Source organism: Carassius auratus, chromosome 50, assembly GCF_003368295.1.
Source record: "Carassius auratus strain Wakin chromosome 50, ASM336829v1, whole genome shotgun sequence".
NCBI classification, from domain to species: Eukaryota; Metazoa; Chordata; class Actinopteri; order Cypriniformes; family Cyprinidae; genus Carassius; species Carassius auratus.
This window is the reverse complement of record NC_039292.1, coordinates 1,693,538-1,717,375: the sequence shown is the minus strand read 5'-3', so window position 1 is coordinate 1,717,375 and position 23,838 is coordinate 1,693,538. Positions and strand designations below refer to the sequence as shown.

The 23,838-nt window shown below is 34.3% G+C and overlaps 1 protein-coding gene and 1 long non-coding RNA gene across 10 annotated transcripts in view; one reads left to right on the top strand and one right to left on the bottom strand.

Annotated features, from left to right (window-relative positions):
* Positions 1 to 17,821, top strand: part of LOC113066621 (uncharacterized) — an 18,971-nt gene extending 1,150 nt beyond the window's left edge. Inside the window, exons 1-4 of one of the 2 annotated variants that reach the window (XR_003279200.1) lie at positions 1 to 133; positions 6,791 to 6,985; positions 16,982 to 17,029; positions 17,180 to 17,821. The exon at positions 1 to 133 is cut by the window's left edge and continues 1,150 nt beyond it. This is a non-coding gene — a long non-coding RNA (uncharacterized LOC113066621). Of the gene's footprint in view, positions 134 to 6,531; positions 6,695 to 6,790; positions 6,986 to 16,981; positions 17,030 to 17,179 lie in introns of those variants that run through there. The other variant, XR_003279201.1, reaches the window with a different exon arrangement.
* Positions 1 to 23,838, bottom strand: part of LOC113066589 (neogenin-like) — a 1,074,835-nt gene that overhangs the window by 671,100 nt on the left and 379,897 nt on the right. The window lies entirely within an intron of this gene.

The window sequence follows — 23,838 nt, the reverse complement described above, 5'->3', positions numbered from 1 at the left end:
ATCAAAACGTGATTTGCAGAATGAACCGCGGTGATCTGTGATGGAGCTCGGGGTGTTGGGATATTTAAAGCTGCTCCAGAGCCACACATGTTTCTGAGTCTGAGGTCACCAGCCCGCGATGATACAGCATTCAGTAAGAGCTCATGGTTATTATTCACTTATATTCTGTTTTTACAGCTCGGGTGACCGGGCACAGAGAGTTCACTGAGAGGAGGAGCGGGAGAAAGATGATCTCAGTGTTTTTCATGGGCAATAAGAATACATTTGAGCAAACGATCCAACACAACCCTGTTACACTCTGACCCTTGACCTCTGGCTGGACTGAACCTAAATCCTGCTCTTCTTCCGAGCAGACACTGATAAAGAGAGAGCATCTTCTCTTCTCCTTCTCTTGTAGTGGCGGGGTCTCTCTGACTGATACGAGCTCTCGACTCACACACACACACACGCACACAGACATACACACACACTCGCACACTCACACACTCACACACACGCTCGCACACACGCACACATGCACACACACATACAAACTCACACACTCACAAACACACACGCAAACACACAGACGCAGGCACGCACACACAAACACATACACACACGCACACACATACACACACACACACATGCAAGCACAAACACACGCAAGCACGCACACACACACACAAACACACACACACACACACTCCAACACATACACACACACACGCTCACACACACACACAAACACACACACGCACACTCACACAAACACAAACACACACACGCGCACACACACACACACAAACACGCACACTCACACAAACACAAACACACACATACACACACACAAACACATACACACACACGCGCACACACACACACACAAACACGCACACTCACACAAACACAAACACACACATACACACACACAAACACATACACACACGCGCAAGCACGCACAAACAGACGCAAGCACGCACGCACACACAAGCACGCACACACACACACAAACACAAATACACACACAAACACACACAAACACACAAATACACACACACACAAGCACGCACACACACACAAGCACGCACACACACACACAAACACAAATACACACACAAACACACACAAACACACAAATACACACACACACAAGCACGCACACACACACACAAATACACACACACACACACACACACACAAGCACACACACACACACACACAGTTCAAGGATCTAGACTGAGTTTCAGGAAAGAGGGCAAAGATTCTAAAACAAAACTTAGGATGAAGGTCAAAAAAATAGCAAATTTCACAAATAATTACAAAGAAATGGCAAGTCACACACTGATTTACATCTCAACAATCACGTACAAAGACATCAGACATAGTAGTTTCATTGTAAAATATTCAGGAGTCCTTTATTTCTTACTTTGAAAAAAAAAAAAAAAACTCAAATAAAACATAAATCATAAAAATAGACATTTGTTTACAAAAAATACAGTAAAAATGTAACTAGTTATCAAGTATCTCTGACACTGTTGTGAAAGGCGACAGTTCTGCTTCACTCCTAACCCTGCCTTGAGGAAGAGACTGTTTAATAAGACACAAGATATATTTCTAGAAGGATTACAGCAAACAGAAATACTGCCAGCTTACAGTTTGGATGTTTATGTCAAGCTCTTCTAGTCTTGTTCCAGAAAGACCGTCTAGACAAACTCAGCATGAAGCAGGATACTCAACAATAAGTACATAAATAATAAAACAATGATTAAATAGTTATTTTACTATTGGTTAACTTTAACTAATAGTCTCTGGGGCTGTAGGTGACGTCGTCAAAAAAAGAAAGGTCAAAGGTTAAAACTCATTACATTCTCAAGATTATGAACGAACATATTTTTCTTTTGAATAACACGTACAGATAAGACCAGGAATATGAAATAAGAAAGCAAATATGGTACATTTTGATTTAATACTAATTTAATAATATAATTTAATAATCACTATTAAATGCACAATGTTGTGCTGATTAATCTTTTTTTGTGGAAATCATAAAATACATTTTTTTAAGGATTCTTTAATGAATAGAAATAATAAAAAAACAGCATTTATTTGAAATATAAATTATAAATGTCTCTATTGTCACTTGTGGCCAATTTAATGCATGCTTGATTAATAAAAGTGTTAAATTCTTTAAAAATAAATAAATAAAAAAAACACCCCAATTTTAGATATTTTTAAATATCATTTTTTTTTCAATGGCATATAAAATAGAATAAATAAAATTAAACTTAATAAAATATTAAAATAAATATGATAATAAGCAGCAAATCAGTATTTTTCATCATTTCTGGAGATCATGTGACACTGGAATGATGCTGAAAATGCAGCTTTACATAATAGAAATAAATTACATTTTAAAATATATCCACATAGAAAACAGTTATTTTAAATTGTAAAGCTTTTACACAATTTAACAGTTTTTACCCTGTTACTAATCTAATAAATGCAGCCTTAGTAAACAGAGCAGACTATTTTCAACAACAAATTTTAAATATTCAAAATTTTTGATCAATAGTGTAAAAGACGCATGAAAAATACAGTAAAAAACATCTCTAAACATCATTTCATATTCTGTGATAACGCAATGTGATTCATACTACTTTTTATTATTATTATTATTATTATTATTATTATTATTATTTTAAGAGTTTACATACAGTTTCTGGAACTCTTTAACAAGTTTGTGCAAACAATGCAAAAGCTGTAGTCTTTTCATTTGTACAATACCAATCAAAGGTTCGGGATCAGTAAGAATTTTTTTTTTTTTTACAAAATGTATACTTTTAATCCGCAAAGATGCATTAAATTGATCACAAGTCACGGGAAATATATTTATAATGTTAAACAAGGTTTCTATTTCAAATAAATGCTGTTCTTCTGAACTTTCTGTTCATCAGAGACTAAACTTGTCCTGAAATACATGCTGAAAAAACTGGTCATAGATTAAAAATATATATATTAGGGATCGTTGATAATAATTAAGAGGTTTAGGTTTAATATATCATATTTGTATTTAATAATAATACTCCTAACATACACACATATAAATAATATTATGGCTATTCTGAATAATATAATTAATTATTATATTGTTAATTTAATATAATAACTATATATCACACACACACACACACACACACACACATATATATATATATTTATTATGAATAATAATAATAATAATAATAGTATTTTATTAATATAATATAATAACTAATATATATATATATATATATATATATATATTATTCTTATAGTTATTTTAAATTACTATTAAACAATTATTATTTTATTATATAATTATATTTAATATACAGGTTTTGTTTATTTCTTATTTCTATTTAGTTTTCTTCATGATAAAATACTGAATATGTATCACAGTTTTCTCAAAAAATATTCCTGTTTTCTAACATCGCTCATAAAATATATATATACATATATATATATATATATATATATATATATATATATATATATATATATATATATATAGCGAACGATCACATTAAAATTAATTTTGAATACTGATGCTAAAACTTATTTCAGATGCTAAAAATTCATTACACTTTAACAGATATTAAAACTGAAAACAGTTACGTTAAATAATATTTCACAATATTACTGCTTTTACTGTATTTTTGATCAAGCAAATAAAGCCTTGATGAGCAGAAGAGACTTTTCAACAACAACAACCACAAACTTTTAACCGGTAGTGTGAATATGCATGGAAATATTATACAATTTGCATAACACACAGTGAACAAACCCCTTCGGCGTACAGCAAGTCTGCTTACTTTCCCCAGGTACCTCGTTTCTCATTTTATTGCAATATTCACCATGCCATAAAAGATTTTAACAACCCATAATGCACTGCATGCTTTTTATTCACATTTACAGTAACAGCTCGTTACTCACAAAGCATTTGCTTTGTCTTCGACTCGATTGGAAGCTTTTTAAGGCTCCAGTAAAAGAGAACGTAATGCCAGAGCAGTGGTTTCGCAGACATGCTCCAGGAATGACCTGAAGGGGTCCAATTCAATGCATCTTCAGATTTAATGCTTTATAGAAGATCAGCAATGTTAGGAACGATCTTGTGTTGCATTATGAATAGCAGTCTGACACATAACACAAACACACATCGGTGTAGTTCAGGCCTAGTCCAGTCTGGTTTTGTTGGTAAAGCCGGGGCATCCCGAGTCAACAGGGTCATCGGCTGGTTTAAATAGCAGCGATTAATCTTTGTTTAGCTTGAACGGCCTGTGAACGGAAGTTTTCTGGTTGAGTCAGTGCTGGGAAACACCTCTGAACGTGTGAAAAGCATCTGCGGATGAGGGCTTTCCGGCTACAGATATAACTGATGACACATGTGAGCATGACGAGGAGGAGAGACACGATCGTAGCCACAAATAAAGATGTGTTTATAAAGCTCCATGACTCCGAGATATCTTCATGCTGCGTTTTCTCTCCGGCTTGATAAACTTGCTTGGTAACATAAAAACATAAACAATTATATCACTATACAGAAGAAAAATCTATCAGGCTGTAATGTAAATATTAAATATAATATGTACGATAGTTTATTATTGTAAACATTCTATTTTAAAATATCTTTTACTGTCCTGAACGCACATACAGCAGATGTTACAAAAATTAAAAATGATAAATATATTATTATGAACAAACAGAAACGTTAAAATATTGATTCTGCTCGGAGTGAAACGCTTGAATTTATTCATAGAGCCGATTTGGGAATGCTTCGGCGATGCTCAGGTAGACCTGTTTGCCTCTCCAGAAAATTTCCCAGCGCCAGTTGTTTTACTCCCTGACCGAGGGCACCCTTGGCACAGACGCTCTGGCACATAGCTGGCCGCTGGGTCTGTGTGGGTTCTGGACGGGTCACGGAAGGTTTAGGTACCTTGCAACCTCAGGTGGTAGCTACCATCACTTCAGCTAGAGCGGTGTCCACCAGACACGCCTGTGCTTTGAAGTGGAACCTCTTCATTACCTGGTGTTCTTCACATCGTGAGGACCCCTGGAAATGCCTGATCGGGTCAATGGTTTCTTTCTTCAGGAAGGGGTGGAACAAAAGCTGTCTTCTTTTCGGTAAGGTAAGGCTCTTGGGAGGCACGGTCTGATCATCCGGTCGCTGAGAGGGACCAGGAGGCTCAATCCTCCTCGCTCTCAGTAAGTCCCCTCTTGGGACCTCGCAGTGGTTCTATGCAGAGGGCTCCCTTCAAACCCTTGCTCTCAGTTGAGCTAAAGTATCATTGAAAACTGCGCTCCTGATGGCTTTGGGTTCGGTTAAGAGGGTCGGGGACCTGCAGGCATTTTCAGTTGACGAAGCGTGCCTGAAATTCGGGCCGGCCAACTCTCACGTTATCTTGAGACCCCGGCCTGGGTACGTGCCCTAAGTTCCCACCGCTCCTTTTAGGGATCAGAAAAGGACAGAGGACAGAACTCAGTGCTTTAGGACCTCAGACCAGCTCTTTGTCTTTTACAGAGGCCAGCAGAAGGGAAAGGCTGTTTCCAAACAGAGGTTATCCCACTGGATAGTGGATGCTATTGTCCTGACTTATCAGGCTCAAGACATGCCATGCCCCCTAGGGGTGAGTGCTCACTCAACTAGGAGTGTAGCATCCTCCTGGGCGCTGGCGCATGGTGCCTCACTAACTAAAATCTGTAGAGCTGCGGGCTGGGCGACACCTAAAATATTTGCAAGATTTTTTAATCTCTGTGTAGAGCCTGTGTCCTCCCGGGCACTTGCCCCTTCTGGCCAGTAAGGACCTGCTCAGTGTCAATGCGCTTGCAGCACCACTCCACGGACTGGATGCATGCGGTATTACTATATACATCGCTATATACATCGCTGTTACGCTGAACGGCCGGGTCACTAGCTCGGCTCCTCAGCGAAGACTTGAGTGCGAGTTGCTCGCGCTGCTCATTAGATACCCCCACTGTGGGGCGGAGCTTGCGATGCAAATTCCGCAGACCTAGGTACTCTGTGTACCATTGGCTCGTTTTGTAACCACTCGAAGGTGATTGGGCTCTCGGGTCTCTTTCTGACGTAACGTTTCTCCGTTTCCTCCTTTAGGGAACGAGGGTTACATACGTAACCGAGACGTTACATATAATAATAACAATATAATTGAATTAAAAACATTATTTTACTAATGTAAATAAACACATAGCAGACTTGCAAATTAAACATTTAATATAATGCTACAGTAAATCGTATCAATAAATACTAAATGTTATTAATTGTTATATATTGTATGTAATATTGTTACAATCCTGCACAAAAATACAGCCGACTTTATTCTCTGGAAAACTAAAAAAAGAGCCCCTATTTCCAACTTTACAGCCAAAAACCTTCCCCAAACTAACCCCCCCCACCCCCTCTCTCTCTCTCTCTCTCTCTCTCTCTCTCTCTCTCTCTCTCTCTCTCTCTCTCTCTCTCTCTCTCTCTCTCTCTCTCTCTCTCTCTCACCCCCCCCCCCCCCCACGGGCTTCATGTATAATGTCTTCTTGCACACATGTGAGCGCTGGGGGGGAACAGAGCTCTCTCTATAGACCACCAGGCATATGCTGACAAGGCTTGGATGTGCCAGTCTGTCTGTGGGTCCTTCAAGCCCAGCTAATACACACAGAGTGCAGGGTGAGACTAGCGTTACACCCTCCTTCTCTATTCATTCCTTCACTCATTCAGTCATGGTCCTTTATCACCAAGAGTTAACCTCTCTTTCCCTTCCAGCAAACAATGGGGCGTCAGCGGTGGATAAAGAAGGCAGTCTAGAGGCCTGACGTCTGGGAAGCTCACAGACACAGGCGTGTTTAACCCTTTCTGGGAATGAATGGGCTCAGAGCCTGCTAAACAGATGGTGGAGTGTAAATGGTGTCAGGTCCAACGTGTGTGACGTCAACACCGCGTGAAGAATGAGGGTGACAGGTGAGTAAATGCACCTGTCTGTACCTATGTCTAATAATGAATTCATCAAAGCTGAGCCCATGTGAAGTAAACCACAGGAGAAACATTTGGACATGAGATTAGTTAACATGCAACTAATCTAATGCGCAACCAACTGCATTAAAAAAAATAAAATTATATATATATAATTTAAATATTATAATTACTATTATGCAATACTATTTTGAAAGCACTAAAATAAGTTATAAAATAGATAAATGTATTTAGTTTTAATGTATTTAATAATAATAACAATAATACATTTATATATAAATATAAAATTTTATATATATATGTGTGTATGTATGTATATATATATATATATATATATATATATATATAAATATATAATATATATATATATATATATATATATATATATAAATATATTTTTTTCTGTATGAAATAAGTTAACAGCAAGACTTCAAGTCAGTCAATCTTTTTTTAATTATTATAAAACTATATAATATTAACAATACATTATATAAATATATTAATGAGAGTATGTAATATGTGTAATATAATATTATGAGACAGTGTAATCTAAATATGTAACGAATACAAAAATGTAAATATATTACATAATAATTACATTAAACTATTTTTATTACAGTGTATATACAAATATTATATATATATATATATATATATATATATATAATATATATATATATATATATATATATATATATATATATATAATACATTAACGTTATTAATGTAATATAATATAATGTAATATAATATGATATAAAATAATAAAAAAAAAATTCAGATTTAGTTTTGTGTTTTAGCCATTTAATCTAAACAAAACTGAAATGTTGGCAACCAGTTTGAATAAAATTGGTAATAGAATAGAATAGAATAGAATGCACTGCAATGCAATATCATATCATATCGTATCATATCATATCATATCTTGAATGAAAGTTTAGATCTAATTGTAGCTTGACCGGTTGCATAACAAAAGCATGTTCCTGTAGTTCTGCATTAGATGTCCTCGGCCCGTTTACCACATGACCATCTTACATTAACCTCTAGCAGATAAACACCCCAGTGTCCCGAGCAGCCACCAGCATCAGAAACCAGGCTCGCTGGCTCTTCTGTGCTGGTCCGGCCGGATCGGGGAGAGAGGAGAGGCGAGGAGTCATCTGTTTACCTCCGCACCATTCAGCGCACAGGACTGTGACAAACAGAGAGCGTTAAACACGGGCCTCGGCTCGGCTCGGCTAACATCGCTCCTCGGGACCCTTCGGTCACACCGGGCGGCTCGTGGGAAGAACGCTAACGCAAATCACAGCCAAACCTAAAAATAACAGTCTGAGGGCTTTGATTGAATTCACAACAGTCGGAGCCTGAGAGATATTATTTTAAATCCACTGCAATTCATCAATCTGAGCGTAAACAAATTAAGTCTATCTCGGCCCTTCGCTGTTCCGCCAGCGAAAATGAGTCTTTGTGTGAAACAATGTGCGCATAAACAGAGGCCAGTGACTTCAATTTCAGCGTTTAACCACCTATTTACATCGACGATCGTGATTTGTATATCTTGCAGTTTGCTGGGCCTGTGTTAGTAGTGTTTGTCAGTGCAAAGCCGCCGTGTTATTAGAGCATTTTGCACGTTTCCATGCATTTCTTCATGTTTGTGATAATAACAGTATGCAGCACTTGAGTTTGTAAAGATGGAAACATATGAATGCATAAAAACAAGCTGCTTTAAGGCTTTAAGGATATTCACTGAGCACACGCTGAATGAAACATTTAAAACGTTCTTGAAATTTCTTTATTAGGGATATTTCAGTATTTTTCAAGCTTTTTATGTATTGTTTATGATTTACCTATAAACTCTGAAATTGTGTCCTTTTTTTATTTTTATTTTTTTAAAGCAAGTATTAAAATGTGACTGTGAAATAATCAAGGAATTAATGTAGAAAAAATTTGTATTTGTTTTAATTGTGTTATTATTCTTAAATAAGTTGATAAAAAAAACTAAAAGGAATACAAAAAAGAAAAATAATGATAATAATAATAAGTTTTGTATTTTAAAAGTTACAATTATTATTATTATTATAATTATTGGTACAGGAAGGTATATTTATTTAAAATATAATATAATATCATATTATGATATAATATAAAATAATGTAATATAAATAATAATTATAATCATAGTTAATAATTATAATAACATATAAAATAGATTATATCTTATAAAATATGCAGAAATGTAATACAGCAATACTTCAGACTTATACTGCATGTTTTAAGTATATAAAAAAGGGATTTATTTTTATATTTTCATTTTTTTTCAGTGATTTTTTTTTTTGTTTGTTTGTTTTTAGTTTTTTCAAGTATTTATTAGTCTTTTTTAATATTCATTTTTATTTCAGTTATAGTTTAAGCAGCTGAAATAGAATAGAATAGAATAGAACACAATAAAATAAAATAAAATCCCTTTTTGTTTATGTTTTTCAATTATTTATTTGTCTTTTTTTAATATTCATTTTTATTTCAGGTTTAGGTTTTACCAAGTTAAACCAAAAATGTGAAATATTGGCAAGCAGCTGAAATAAAATAGATAGAATAAAATATAATATAATATAATATAATATAATATAATATAATATAATATAATATAATAACTCTGATATGGTCTAGTCCTAGTGCAACATGTAGAGCAAACCCTTTCAGTTCAAGCTCTTTCTGAGAGCCTCGTCCTGTGTTTGTCTTCTCTAGAGAGGGTTAAAATCATAAATAATGAAGTCAGCATCTGTGTAACTCACACCCGGAGAAAACCCCACCACAGCACCACTCCACCGAAGGCTGGACTTCATGTTTTAATTCAGAAACCGCTGGAAGGCGTCCAAAAGCAGGTCCACAGACCTCGCAGTGTGTCAGCGATTCAGCACTGAAACCCCTGTAAATCTGTCCCGGGGCCGGCGTGAAAGACGGGCGTCCGCCAGCACCTTCAACATCTCCAGCAAGCACCTGCATCAACTACAGCCTTTAAATCTCCCGTCTGAACCCATCACACACCCCAAACACTGCCAGGATCTCACGGCCTGGAAGAGAGCCGCAGAATCTGGACAGCGGCCAAACGTAATATTTCTCAAAGCGTTCCCGCTCTCTTTAATGCAGCTTTGTGTGATTAGGGAGGTTTTGCAGCACTTAACGTTGATATCTTATTCTGCATATCTTTCCAGGCTGAGAGAGAGCGTGAATTTGTGTTTGTATTGCATGAATGAAGGCCTGATATTAATATTTCACCTTAAAAAGACTCGCAGCTAAAATAACTTCAACGAGGCTCTTGAAACACGGTTGATTAAAGCGTGTGAGATGAAAGATGATAACTGGAGATGAACAGAAAGGGTTTGTCTGCTATTTTAGGTGAAGTGGTCAAAAACATGCCACATTTCAACCCGAAATCAACTTAAATAAAAAATTATATTTCTTTAAGCCCATGAAATGAAGAAGGTTGAGATGTTTCCAAATATGAGATAAATTTAATGATAATTAATATATCTATATATCTATATATATATATATATATTTCTACTTATGCCACAAGTCTGATTTATTCTGAATAAATAATAAAAATTATACAAATTAATAAATTTAGAAATACTATCTAATTCTGCTTATCTGATTCTTATATGTCACAAGTCTGATTTATAATAAAGTATAAAATAAAATAAAATAAATAAACCTACGTATCTATTTTCCATTTATCCAACAAGTTAAATAAAATAAAATAAATACACCTACATATCTATTTTTCTATTTATCCCACAAGTAAAATAAAATAAAATAAATACACCGACGTATCTGTTTTTCATTTATCCCACAAGTAAAATTAAATTAAATTAAATTAAATCAATACACCTACTTATCTGTTTTCCATTTATCAAACAATAAAATAAAATAAAATAAATACAACTATAAATAAATACAACTACATGTACTTATCTGTTTTCCACGTAAAATAAAATAAAATAATTTTTTTTCTGATTATCTGCTTCCCACTCACAGTATGTCACAAATGTCACTTATAAAGGTGAACGAGTGGCAGTGAAGTAGAAAGAAGAGGCAGAGGATGACGAGCAGAACAAACAGATGTCTGAGATCTTGTGATTATTCTCTTGTTGCTCTGATGCTGTACAGACATCGCACTTGTTCCTGTGTGAAAACTTTTTACACACACACACTTCATTTCGGACGTACACACGAGCTAAGAATAATATCTAGGTTACGATACAGCACCACACACACACTTCTCCAAACAATAGTTGAAGAAACATCCTTCTTTTTTTCTAAAAATCACTAAGGGAACCTACACGTGACACGAATGACAACCAGCTTCACCATCAGACAGCCTCAGTTTCAACACACAAGTGACACATCATGATTTCACTCTGAGAAACATGCGCTTGATCCAAACTGACATTAACCCTCGATGCACATTGCCTAAAGAGTGCAAAACTTAAAGGAGTGCATGCATGGAAAGTTTGCATGTCGAGCTACACAAACGCCGTGTCTGAAATGTAGTCGTGTGGGCGTTTAAAAACAGCTCTCTTCACATTTAACCCAGTTAAATAAGTGTCTTGTTAACACATCTGACCACAGAGATGGAAAAATGGTGTCAGCTATGCTTTAAAAAACTTTAAAAAAAACAAGATGAAAATAAGGAAGTCCAAACTCTCTGTTAGTGGAGCTATAAACAGACAAACGTGCTGCAGTCATCTGGGTCACTTTCAGTGGACGCTTTGTGTCCATCCTGAACCCTATTTCATGCTGGTTCTTCATAGAAAACTCAATTACAACATTTAGAATATTATTTAATAATGTTCTAGACACATCGTTAGATTTAATTGTCATCATTAGATCTTGCAAAAGAATGAACAACTATAAATGTGCACTTAAATATTAATAAAATGACACAAATATTGATAATTAATATTTAATAACATATTTTATTTTATTTGAATATTTTCAATCGATATTGGACAGAGCAAGAAAAAGTAAAAAAAAAAATACATTGGAGTTAATGAAAATAAAAGTTTGCTAAAGAATGAACAACTATAAATGTGCACTAAAATATTATTAAAAATTCAATAAAATGACAGAAATATTCATAATTAATATTAATATTTTTTATTTAAACATTTTCAATCAAAATAGAACAAAGCAAGAAAAAAATAATAAATGAAAATACATAAGCATTCATTGAAAATAAAAAGCTTGCAAAATAATAAATGTGCACTAAAATAAAATAAAATTAATAAAATGACAACAAATGTCATATTTAATATTAAAATAATAATATACAAATCTAATGAATATAATATAAAAACAAAATTGACATTCTAATTTAAATAATTTTGAATAACTTAATCTGAACTGTAACTGAAAATCTAAATACTAGTCATAATAAAAATATTGTTTCCGTTGATGTCAGAATAACTTTCGTTCTCAAACATTGGAACGAGACTGGGAATAATTCTGGATGAGTGAGCTTGTAATTGGTAGAAGTGATACGGCTGGATTGAGGAAGGAAGGATGGACGCTTTCCAAAGTCAAAGTCCATTTGACTGGCCACGTGACAACACAGAAATCCTCTGTAAACACTTGTTACACTGCTGGTACTGTAGTATGATTCAATCACAGTTATCGGTGAGACAGACTGAAGTAGTCTAAGTCTTTGGTCCTTTTAATTGTGATGATTTTGGCTCACATTCAACAAAAACTCAACAAATTAGAATATGTTGACATGCTAATAGGCTAATCAACTCAAAACACCTGCAAAGGTTTCCTGAGCCTTCAACATGGTCTCTCAGTTTGGTTCACTAGGCTACACAATCATGGTGAAGACTCCTGATCTGACAGTTGTCCAGAAGACAATCATTGACACCCTTCACAAGGAGGGGAAGCCACAAACATTCATTGCCAAAGAAGCTACTGTTCACGGAGTGCTGTATCCAAGCATGTTAACAGAAAGTTGACTGGAAGGAAAAATTGAATTAATTCAAATTAAATAAAATGACAAAAATATGGAAAATTAATATTTATTATTTAATAATAATATTTATACAAATGATATAATATTCATTGGTAAAATAAATTTGAAATTTTTTTAATAATATTTTTACATGTAAAAAAATAATAATTCAAAAACAGATAACAAAAGGATTCAAATTTACAATTCAAATAAAAAAATGAAAATATCAAAATAAAAGCTAATTAAAAATATTAATAACCATAAACGCCATAAAAGGATTTAAATAATAGAAATATAAAACTGTTAAAAGACATCAAAACATTTTGGTCGTTTCAGGAAGCAGTAAGCCGATTTCTGCTGATCTTCTGACACGCGGCTCAATTGCCAGCGCTGGACTCAACTCAACAATTACTCAATGCACAGGCCCCTCAGTGTCCAAACACTAAATACAGCAGGATCAGGAGTTTCTGTGCTGTTGGGGGTGGAGGGTTTGAGAAGCAGCTTTAGGCCGGTGTGAAGAAATAAGCTGCATGCCCAGACAGAATTAGTTCCATGCAGACTAAAGACTGTGAAACCAAACAATTAAGGCCCCCACCATGAGACAATCAGGGTTGCTAAGCATCTGGGGGGATACTGGTGTAGTTGTGCTTGCTAAGACATCGCTAGTACTATTACTGCTGCTCAGCGACTGGGATCTATACAAGTTACTCTAGCACATAATCCCAGAATGATTCCTCAAATCAGGTGTGTTGTTGAGGAGAAGAGTGTGCTATTACTTTACTGAGTGATCAGACTAGGTGGATGATAAAACAGGTGAAACAATCCCATAGACACACACTGAAAAACACACCCAATCCACAATCTACAGTCTAGAAGATCACAAAAAACGCAAGGGTTAAACATTATTTTAAGACCAGATAGTAAGGAACCAGCTGGGAAGCACCCAGTACACCCTAGCAAAGCCCCTAGTAACCATCTAGTAACACATACAACCACCCAGAAGGCCATAGAAACCACATTGTAACACCTACAATCATCAAACACATCCCAGAAACCACTTAGCAATACCTCCAACCACCCAAAACACCATAGAAACCACCTAGCAAAACCTACCACCAACCTGAACACACCAGAAGCCACCTACAATTACCCAAAACACCATAGAAACCACCTAAAACCAGTCAGACCACCATCGAAACCACCTAGCAAAACCTACAACCAACCTGGACACACTAGAAACCACCTAGTAACTAATACAACCAACCAAAAAAAACCTAGAAACCATCTACACCCAGCCAGACCCCCACCGAAACCACATATCAATACCTCCAATTACCCAAAACACCATATAAACCACCTAAAACCAGTCAGACCACCATCGAAATAACATAGCAACACCTTCAAACACCAGAAACCACCTAGCAAAGCCTACAACCACCTAGAACACATTAGAAACCACCTAGCAACTCATACAACCACCCAGAAAAACGCTGGAAACCACCTAAAACAAGCCAGACCACCATCAAAACCAAATAACAATGCCTCCAATCACCCCAAACACCCTAAAGATAATCTAGAACTACCCGAAACACCATAAAAACCAGCTAGCAATACTTACAACCAATCTGAACACACTAGAAACCACCTAGTGACTCCTACAACCACCCAGATAAACCATAAAACCACCTACAACTGGCCAGACCACTATCAAAATCACACAGCAACACCTTCAATCACCCAAAACACCAGAAACCACATATCTACACTTACAATTTCCTAGAACAACCTAGAAACCACCTAGCAACACCTACAACCACCCATGACATCCTAGAAACCCATTAGCAATACATGCAACCACTCAAAATACCATAGAAACCATCTAGTAACATAATACCCAAGCATCCACTTACTTACAATTTTTAATTATTAATAAAGTTTAATAAGTTTTTTCCTCACAAACAAACAAACAAGTACTAGCGAAAGTCGCATAGACATTATATTACAGTCAAATTTTTCTGAATAAAGACCTGAATGAGTGTAAGTAAAAATTCCTCGTATAAAAGTGTGTGCGTCCCTTCTTTTCAATCACAAATTCATATTTCGGACAAATTTTCAAAGCACAAACACTGGCGTTTTCTGTGTGTAAATCGATTGACCAGCCTAAATGGCTTTTGTTTGTTATGAACTACATATTTGGACTATTACTAGTAATCAGGGTATTTGATGACCAAGACTATGGTAAATAATAATAAGATGCAATTTAATGTGATGTTAAAACATTTCTGAAAATTAACAATGGGTTCAACCAAATTTAAATACAGTTGACAGTAGATTAAAAAATATTAATTGACACATAGGTAAATTTTATCCTGAAATATTACTATTGAATGAAGATGTTCATGGACATTAAAAAAAAATATATATATATATATATATATATATATATATATATATATATATATATTATTTATTTATATATATATATATATATATATATATATATATATATATATATATATATATATATATATATATATATATATTAGGGGTGTAACGGTTCACAAATTCACGGTTCGGTTCGATACAATACACTGATGTCAAGGTTCGGTTCGGTTCGGTACGTTTTAGATACAGCAAAATGTAAAAACATCTCAACTTTTCAGAATGCCGCAAGCGCACCGCGGGTCATGTGACAAGAACTAACCAATCAGCTTCATCCTTTCCCGTAACAACGTTGAAAACTGAGCCAAGATGAAGGAACAGCTGATCATAGTTGTATATGGATTGCAATTTTGAAATAAATTTAGTAGCAGAGCTACTGCAAGCGATTTTTAGAGCTGCAAATCCATTTATCCTTCGCTGAAATTTCCGCGTCTCATGGAGAGAGCACGTCATTGTTGCTTAGCAAAGACAGACGCCTCATGAGCGCTTCTGCCCGAGCGCTTTGGAAAGGAGGAGAAAGACGCGCTTAGCGTTTTCCATGCGTTTTTAGGCGCGATATGCGATATGTTTTTTTCGTCTTTTCCCAGATACTGACACAATAAGGTGATGTCAGCGTAAATGAGTTGACATGTTTCAAGTATTCCCGCTGGTGTTTTTTTTTTTTTTTTTGTATTCCCGCTGGTGTACCCTGTCATGTTGCAGATGCGACATACCGTTGTTTTTTTATCCACCACTCTCTTGCCATCACCATTATAGCTTAAAGAGAATCCAAAGTGCACCCAAACACCAGACCTGTTGGTTATTGGGGGATCTTCTCATTTCTAGTCTGTTAAACGCATTGGCTATTTTGCAACGAGCCTTCAGCGCGTACTGAGTGAGCTAGCGCCTGCTGAGTAGCCTAACATAAACATATAAGTTGGTGTTTTTTTCTTCTTCGGGAGTGTCAGGGGCGTTGCCTGTTACGTCGTTTGGGTTATTGGGCTACCTTGTTGAACGCATATCATTATATTTCTCTTTTTTTTTTTTTTTTTTTTTTTTTCAAATATAATTAATTAGTCCAACGAACCGTTCGGTATACATAATGCATACCGCGTACCGAACGGTTCAATACGAATACGCGTATCGTTACACCCCTAATATATATATATATATATATATATATATATATATATATGTGTGTGTGTGTGTGTGTGTGTGTGTGTGTGTGTGTGTGTGTGTGTGAAATTAAATATATAAGTGTAATTAAATTTAATTAAGAATTAAATTAAAATAAGTTTTAAATTAAAGTTCTAAATTAAATTACGTTTTTTAATTAAGTTTTAAATTAAATTAAATTAAATACTGAATGTACATCAGCATCTGCTAAATTTCTGTAAGTTTTAGTATTAAATCAAACACTGAATGTGCAATCTGGAAAATGAGAGCACTTCTGTAAATTCTAGGACTGGGAATCAAAAAAAGTCCAAATAAATATTTTTTTATATATATATCCTGGAATCGAACATTTGACTCGGTTTAACAGTCTTGTAAATTACTTTCAGACGAAGAACAGAAGCTGGACTCAATGTAGCAGCTTAAACGTAGAGAAGGTTAGTGAACCCAAACTACTGTAGGAAATTTTACATCATGTTATTAATATTCACACACTAATGAGTTTAAAGGGATAATTCACAAAAAAAAAAAAACTCCTTTTCTCACCCACATGCATTTATTATTCTATCTCCTTTTGTATTTCACAGAAGAACGTAAGTCAGAGAACTTTGGAACAGCATGAAGGAGAGTAAATTATAAAGTATGACGACCATTTCTCATTCATAAACTGTGAAGTCGAGAGGAATCAAGAAGGAAATCCCTACTTGGGATTCTGAGGCGGTCTTCATACGACCTTCATTCAACACACAGTGCCAATTACTCAGGCCAGGCCTTCACAAACCACTCATTTTAATGCCCAAGACATCCATACGCACACAAAAACAAACACACAGACATAAAGACGGAGCAGCTATGCAAACAGAGCTCTAGGTGGATCTTCTAAATGATCGTTTTGTCTGGTCAGGATCTGTTTGAGAAAATCTCTGCTAAACGAGTCGGACACCACGATAACATCTGCGTTTTCACTCCTGTCAGATTCAGTCCATAAACACTGAGGAATATATGGAGAGAATGACAGATGGGTTTAAAGAGTGACATCTGGAAAGGAGAAGTGGGCTGATAAGATGGTGTTGACAGCCATGCAGAACAACATAATAGTGCGGGAACAAGTGATTCATTTGAACAAACAGCTTTGTTTGGTTGGTTGGTTTTAAGGAATCAGTTCAAAACACTGATTCATGTGAGCAGTTTGGCTTGGATGGTTCAGTTTAATAAATCTGTTAAAACTACTCATTCAGTTCAGACGGTTCATTTAAATCAACCCAGCTGAAAACAGCGAATTCAAATGAGCTAACTGTTCATTCGGACGATTCAGTTTAAAGAACCAGCTCAGAACAGTGATTCAATTTGTTCTTTTAGGTGTTCACTTCGTAGAATTGGTTCAAAATACTGATTAATATGAGCAAATTCAAGTTTAATCAAACAGATCAAAACACTGATTCATTTGAGCAAATTACTGTGTTCAGAAAATGTGAAAGAATCAAATGTTTAAAAAATGTGATTCATTTGAACAATTTGAGTTCATTCAAATTAGTAATTTCAAAACAGTTTTTTTTTCTACCATTTAATTAACCAAATCAGTACAAAATACTAATTCATTTGAGTAAATAAGATCAATTTATCAAATTAGTTCACACAATTCAATTTAATCAACCAGTTCAGAAAAGTGATTCATTCGAGTAAATCGTTCTTTTAGAATATTGATTCATTTGAGCAAATTGCTTCGTCTGGACAGTTCAATTTAACAAAACAGATCAAAACAATGATTTGTTTGAGCATATTGCTGTTCAGACAATTTAAATAAATTAAAACGCTTAACTTAATTTGTGTGAGCAAACTGCTTCGTTTGAATCAATCAGTTCAAAACACAGATTCATATGAGAAAACTGTTTGATTTAATTAAAAACGATTCATCTGAGCAATTCGAATTTCATAAGCCAGTTCAAATCAACGCTTTGTCTGAAAAGTTAAAAGATCTCAAAATATTTATTCAGATGTTCAGTTTCAAAATATTGATTCAGTCAGCAAATAGGTTTGTACAGATGGATGAATTGACTAAATCGGTTCAAAACACCAATTTAATTGAACATTGAGCAAAGATGTTTCCCTGCAAGCAAGATCATATTATACAGCTACAGTATTGCACACTGGTGTATTTAACGCAGTGCATGAAAGCCTCTCGTAGTTTATACGAGAACAATTCCTGACACAACAAAATCCACTCAAAAAAAAAAACTGGGAAAAAAAAAACATGTTTCCAATCCCTGAGTTATTGTGCAATTTCATGCAACGTCTTTGTTCGAGGGGATGGACTACTACTGCAATTCCCATCCGAGCGGAATAACTTGCAAATAGAAGAGTAATGTGCCAGAGACATGGAGCGCGGACACACACACACACACACACACACAACACACACACACACACTCTCTGTCAGTCCTGGAAAACACAGTGACACTGACATTTCCACTTTCTCTGAGCTGCTTCCCGTGCAGAAGGGTGGAAAGGTGAAATCTCTCCGGCATAAACATAAACTAAAGTGTGTGTGTGTGTGTAAATAGTAAGGTATGAGCCCTGATATGCAGTAAAGCCACAGCACAACCTACTGGAAGACACTGATATTAATATTATGTGTGTATGTGTGTTTTTAAGCTCTTTAAAGTTGAAAAAAAATACAGAAAATAAATGTTATGAAAATCAGCATCTGATCTGAATAAGATGCATGAACACACAGCAAAGTCACAGGTGAAAGACATCTGGTGTGTTGTTGTTTTGTGCTAAACAGTGTGTTGAGCTGAGGTCAGCGTCTGAGGCTATCCAACACAAACACACCTGACCTGAGCCAACACTAAACCCCGCCAATCACGGGGTTAAAGTTCACCGGCGGAGCTCTAGACGTTTGTGACCCTTCGTGTAAACGCAGAGATTTGACCTCTCAGCTGACTGCAGGGGAACACTGTTATTCTAGATCTGAAAATGACTGAAGATCATGAGAACCCACACACATCTGCTACAGGACACAGCCTTCCACTTTACACTTCCTGTGGAGAAAGATAACCGATGCATTATGAAAATAAGTCATTTATTATAAAAGAGTAATGCTATTACCCTGATAACCAAGTAAATTGAAAAAAAAAAATAGCTTATATAATATATATACACACACACACATATATAAAAACTCATAAAAAAAAACATAATCATTCAACTTTCATTCCAACTGTTATGCAGATTTTTTTATCATCACTATCCTGATAACCAATGAAATTAAATACAACAGTTTTTAAACTATTTTGTCTAAAGTTTTGATAAAATATTCCATTAAAAGAAACCTAGATTATATATATATATATATATGATGTTATTATTACCATCACCATCATACACTCTTAGAAGAAAAGGTTCTATATAGAACCTTAAAATGTTCTATCAGGCGATACGTATTTGGAACCCCTAAAAGGTTATGTTATATAGAACCCTTTAGGGTTCAATCAAAAGAACCCTTTAGGGGTTCATTAATGATTATTTCTTTTGTCCTTTCCAGATGAAATATTTCATATAATTGACAAACATCAAGACCCTAAAATGTACAGATGTAATTCACATAAAAAAGTCACCCGTGAATACTGAAAAAAGCTCACCCAAAGTGCATAGAACTAGTCATTTATTTATATTAACAAAAATAATTACTATTACTGAAAGAATGCTACTGTAATTTCAAATATTCAAGGCTTTAAATGTACAAATCAACCTTAAAACACCAACCATTTAAAAAATATCATAAATAATGAAAATAGAGTTTCACCTACATCTACATATTACAAAATAAGTCCATTATAAAATCACATTAATGTATCACTAATAAATAATGCAAATATACAGATTCATCAAAATTCCCATCAGGGCTAGAACAACATCAAGGACCTCAAACTACAAATCCATATTAATATCACTCATAAAGAATGTGAATACATAGATTAAAATTCTGATCAACATTTCAGAACATAAAGTACTTCAAATCTACAAATTTACATTAATATCACTCATAAAGAATTGTAATTACAGATTCAAATTCAGATCAGCATTTCAGAATAACATCAAACGCCTCATATTTACAAATTTACATTAGCACTATTCACGAAATATCAAAGTATTATGATAATTGATTACCCTTGGAGCGGGTGAGCGAATCATTTGAGTCACTTTGGGGATCGTGAATCATTTGAGTCAGTTCGGGAGTTCGGAGCGTGAATCATTTTAATCAGTTCGGGAGCTCAGAGCAGGATCGCGAATCATTTGAGTCAGTTTGGGGATCGCGAATCATTGAGTCAGTTCGGGAGTTCGAAGCTAGTTCGCGAATCATTTGAGTCAGTTCGGGAGTTCGAAGCTGGTCCGCGAATCATTTGAGTCAGTTCGGGGATCGCGAATCATTTGAGTCAGTTTGGGGATCACGAATCATTTGAATCAGTTCGGGAGCTCGGAGCAGGTTCGCAAATAATTTGAGTCAGTTCGGGAGTTCGGAGCGTGAATCATTTGAGTCAGTTCGGGAGTTCGAAGCTGGTTCGCGAATCATTTGAGTCAGTTTGGGGTTCGTGAATCATATCTGTATATGGATAGGCATTTTTAACTAATTTAGTAGCTAGTTCTAATTACGTTTTCCACACGTGTTTAGGTGTGATATGTGAACTCATATTTTTTGTTTTAATGATGTGCCTTTTAATAGAAGCCTATCAAGTATATTCAAAAACTAAACAAATCGTGCCTAAAAAGTGCAGCATCTAGGCTAATGTAAAGTTACATGATGAAGTCATACTAGTGTGTGTGTGTATTTTGAGTGTGTTCTTTCACTGCATTATTCGGTGTATTCAAATGCATTTATGAATGCACGTGAATGATCACAAAATTCAAGATATTGAGTTTAGAAAATGTATATATTTATATAATTATATGTAGTTAATCAATATCACACGAAGAGTGCCATTTCAGTTTTTCAGTTACTACAAACAATAATTTAATTACAAATACAAAATGTTGCAGAATAATGTAATATATGAATGAATAATAGCCTAAAATACCTTTGTGCCAAAAGGGTTCTTTCTTGTCATTATAGAACCTTTTTAGCATAAAAGTTTCTTTGGAGTTGAGCAAAGGACCCTATGGTTCTATATAGAACCCCAATGAACCCTTTTTTCTAAGAGTGTATCCTGATAAACAATGAAATAAAAAAATATGGATTTAAAAAAAATATATATATATATACACACACAATAATTATAATATAATTTGTCAAATATTAATATAATAAAAATAATAATGTTATTTTTTTTATTGTTACTTTGTGAAGTACTTTCTACTGTGAAACATATTTCTGTCACAATTCCCTCAGCATAAACCAAACTTTTATTTTGGCGGGTTGTTATGAATATTCACAGACACTAGTCAATACAGCTGTCTAATTAATTATGCACAGCTACTTTTGATTGAATCACCCATAATTAACACTGTAAATTCCAGTCTCTCACTTCCATGTTTTACTGCATTATGAAAATGACATCAGGGCACTGCGTTCTCAGATCCTGATGAGGGAAAAATAACATTAATAATAACTAATCAGTGTGTTTATCCCTCGATCTCGGCAGGATTGGGCTCTTATCTTTGCTTGGTGTTTTCCTGCAGGATGCTGGATGTGATAAAGGTGTGTGATAACACTGAGCCGAGCTGTGTGTTTGTTTCAGGATCATCAGAGACGCTGTCTCGTCTCATCTCATCTCGTCTGGTCTCTGTGTGATCAAAGGAACAGGAAGTGCTCTGTGTCACTTCCTGAGCATTACGTTCAGAATCTGCTCGGTGGATATTCACTGCAAAGCTGCCAGAGTTAAGAGCTTTTGCCCTCTGAAACAAATCTGGTATTAGCACGTATTAAACGGGACTGAAAACAGTGAAGATTTTCTAAATAAATAACTTATGCTTAAAAAAAAAATAATAATGATAATGCATTCCAATTTCCTCTCAAATAGCAAAAGTCTGATGACTTTTAAAAAAAGGACAAGAAACGATGTGAAATTTGCATTAGCTTTTATTTATTCATTTTTTCTCATTTGATGCAAAGGTAAAATAATACAAAGGACAGTGTTATAAATGTACATACATTTGTTTTAATTAAAAGAAAACACGTTTTACAGGATTTACAATAATGATGATCATTACATTCTGATGAAAAGGCTGCATTAATGACTATTATTTTTATAAAAAATACTTGATTATTATTTTTAAATGAGTAAAATATTAATTACTGTAATTTACAATAAACAAATGTCTTATATTTTTAAATAAATATTTCATAATAAGTAAAATAATAATTAAATAAATATATCTCTAATTTAATATAAATTAATTAATATTAACATACAAATATTAATAATTATTCATTTATATGGTAAAAATGTTAAATTAGTGACTATTTTGTTTATAATAAATAAAATGATTATTTTATGAGTAAAATTAATAATAATAAAAATAATAAATGAATAAATAAACAAATAAAATGACTATTAAGTAAAATAAATAAATAAATGGTTATAATAATTTAATTCATGATAATTAAATCAATCAATCATAAAAATACATATAAACATAAACATATATGTGACTATGCATGTGACTATTATGCTTATAATAAATAAATGAATTATAATAACAAATAAACAAAACAAATAGACTATTATTTTTATAACCAAAATTTAAAAAAAAATAAGTTACTGTAAATAAATAAATTACTATAATAACTAAATAATTAATAAGTTTTAAATGGTCAACGGTCTCTGTTGCTCTGAATTGGCAAATTCTTATTGAAATGTACTCAAGATCACAAAGTCACTGCATTACAGGTTTGTTACTGTAAATCAGTGTCAGAAAGCAGCAGAAGACACAATGATGAGAGCTGCATTAACTCATGCAGGACTCGAACCTACAACTTGTTGACTTGTTGATGTTAACTGCATTTTTGCAGATGCATGGGATATTAGGATGACAAGCTACACTTAACACATCTTAAAAAAAACACTAAATGTAATGTGCTCAACATTTTATTTGCAGTGGGAAAAAATAACCAAAACTGTGATTTTAATACATCTTTCTTGACTGACTTAATCAGACTGCCTAAAAAAAAGTTGTTTAATAATGCAAGATAATCAGATTTATATCCGACACATTGAAATGCAATGTGTTTTAAATGTTTATTGTGACA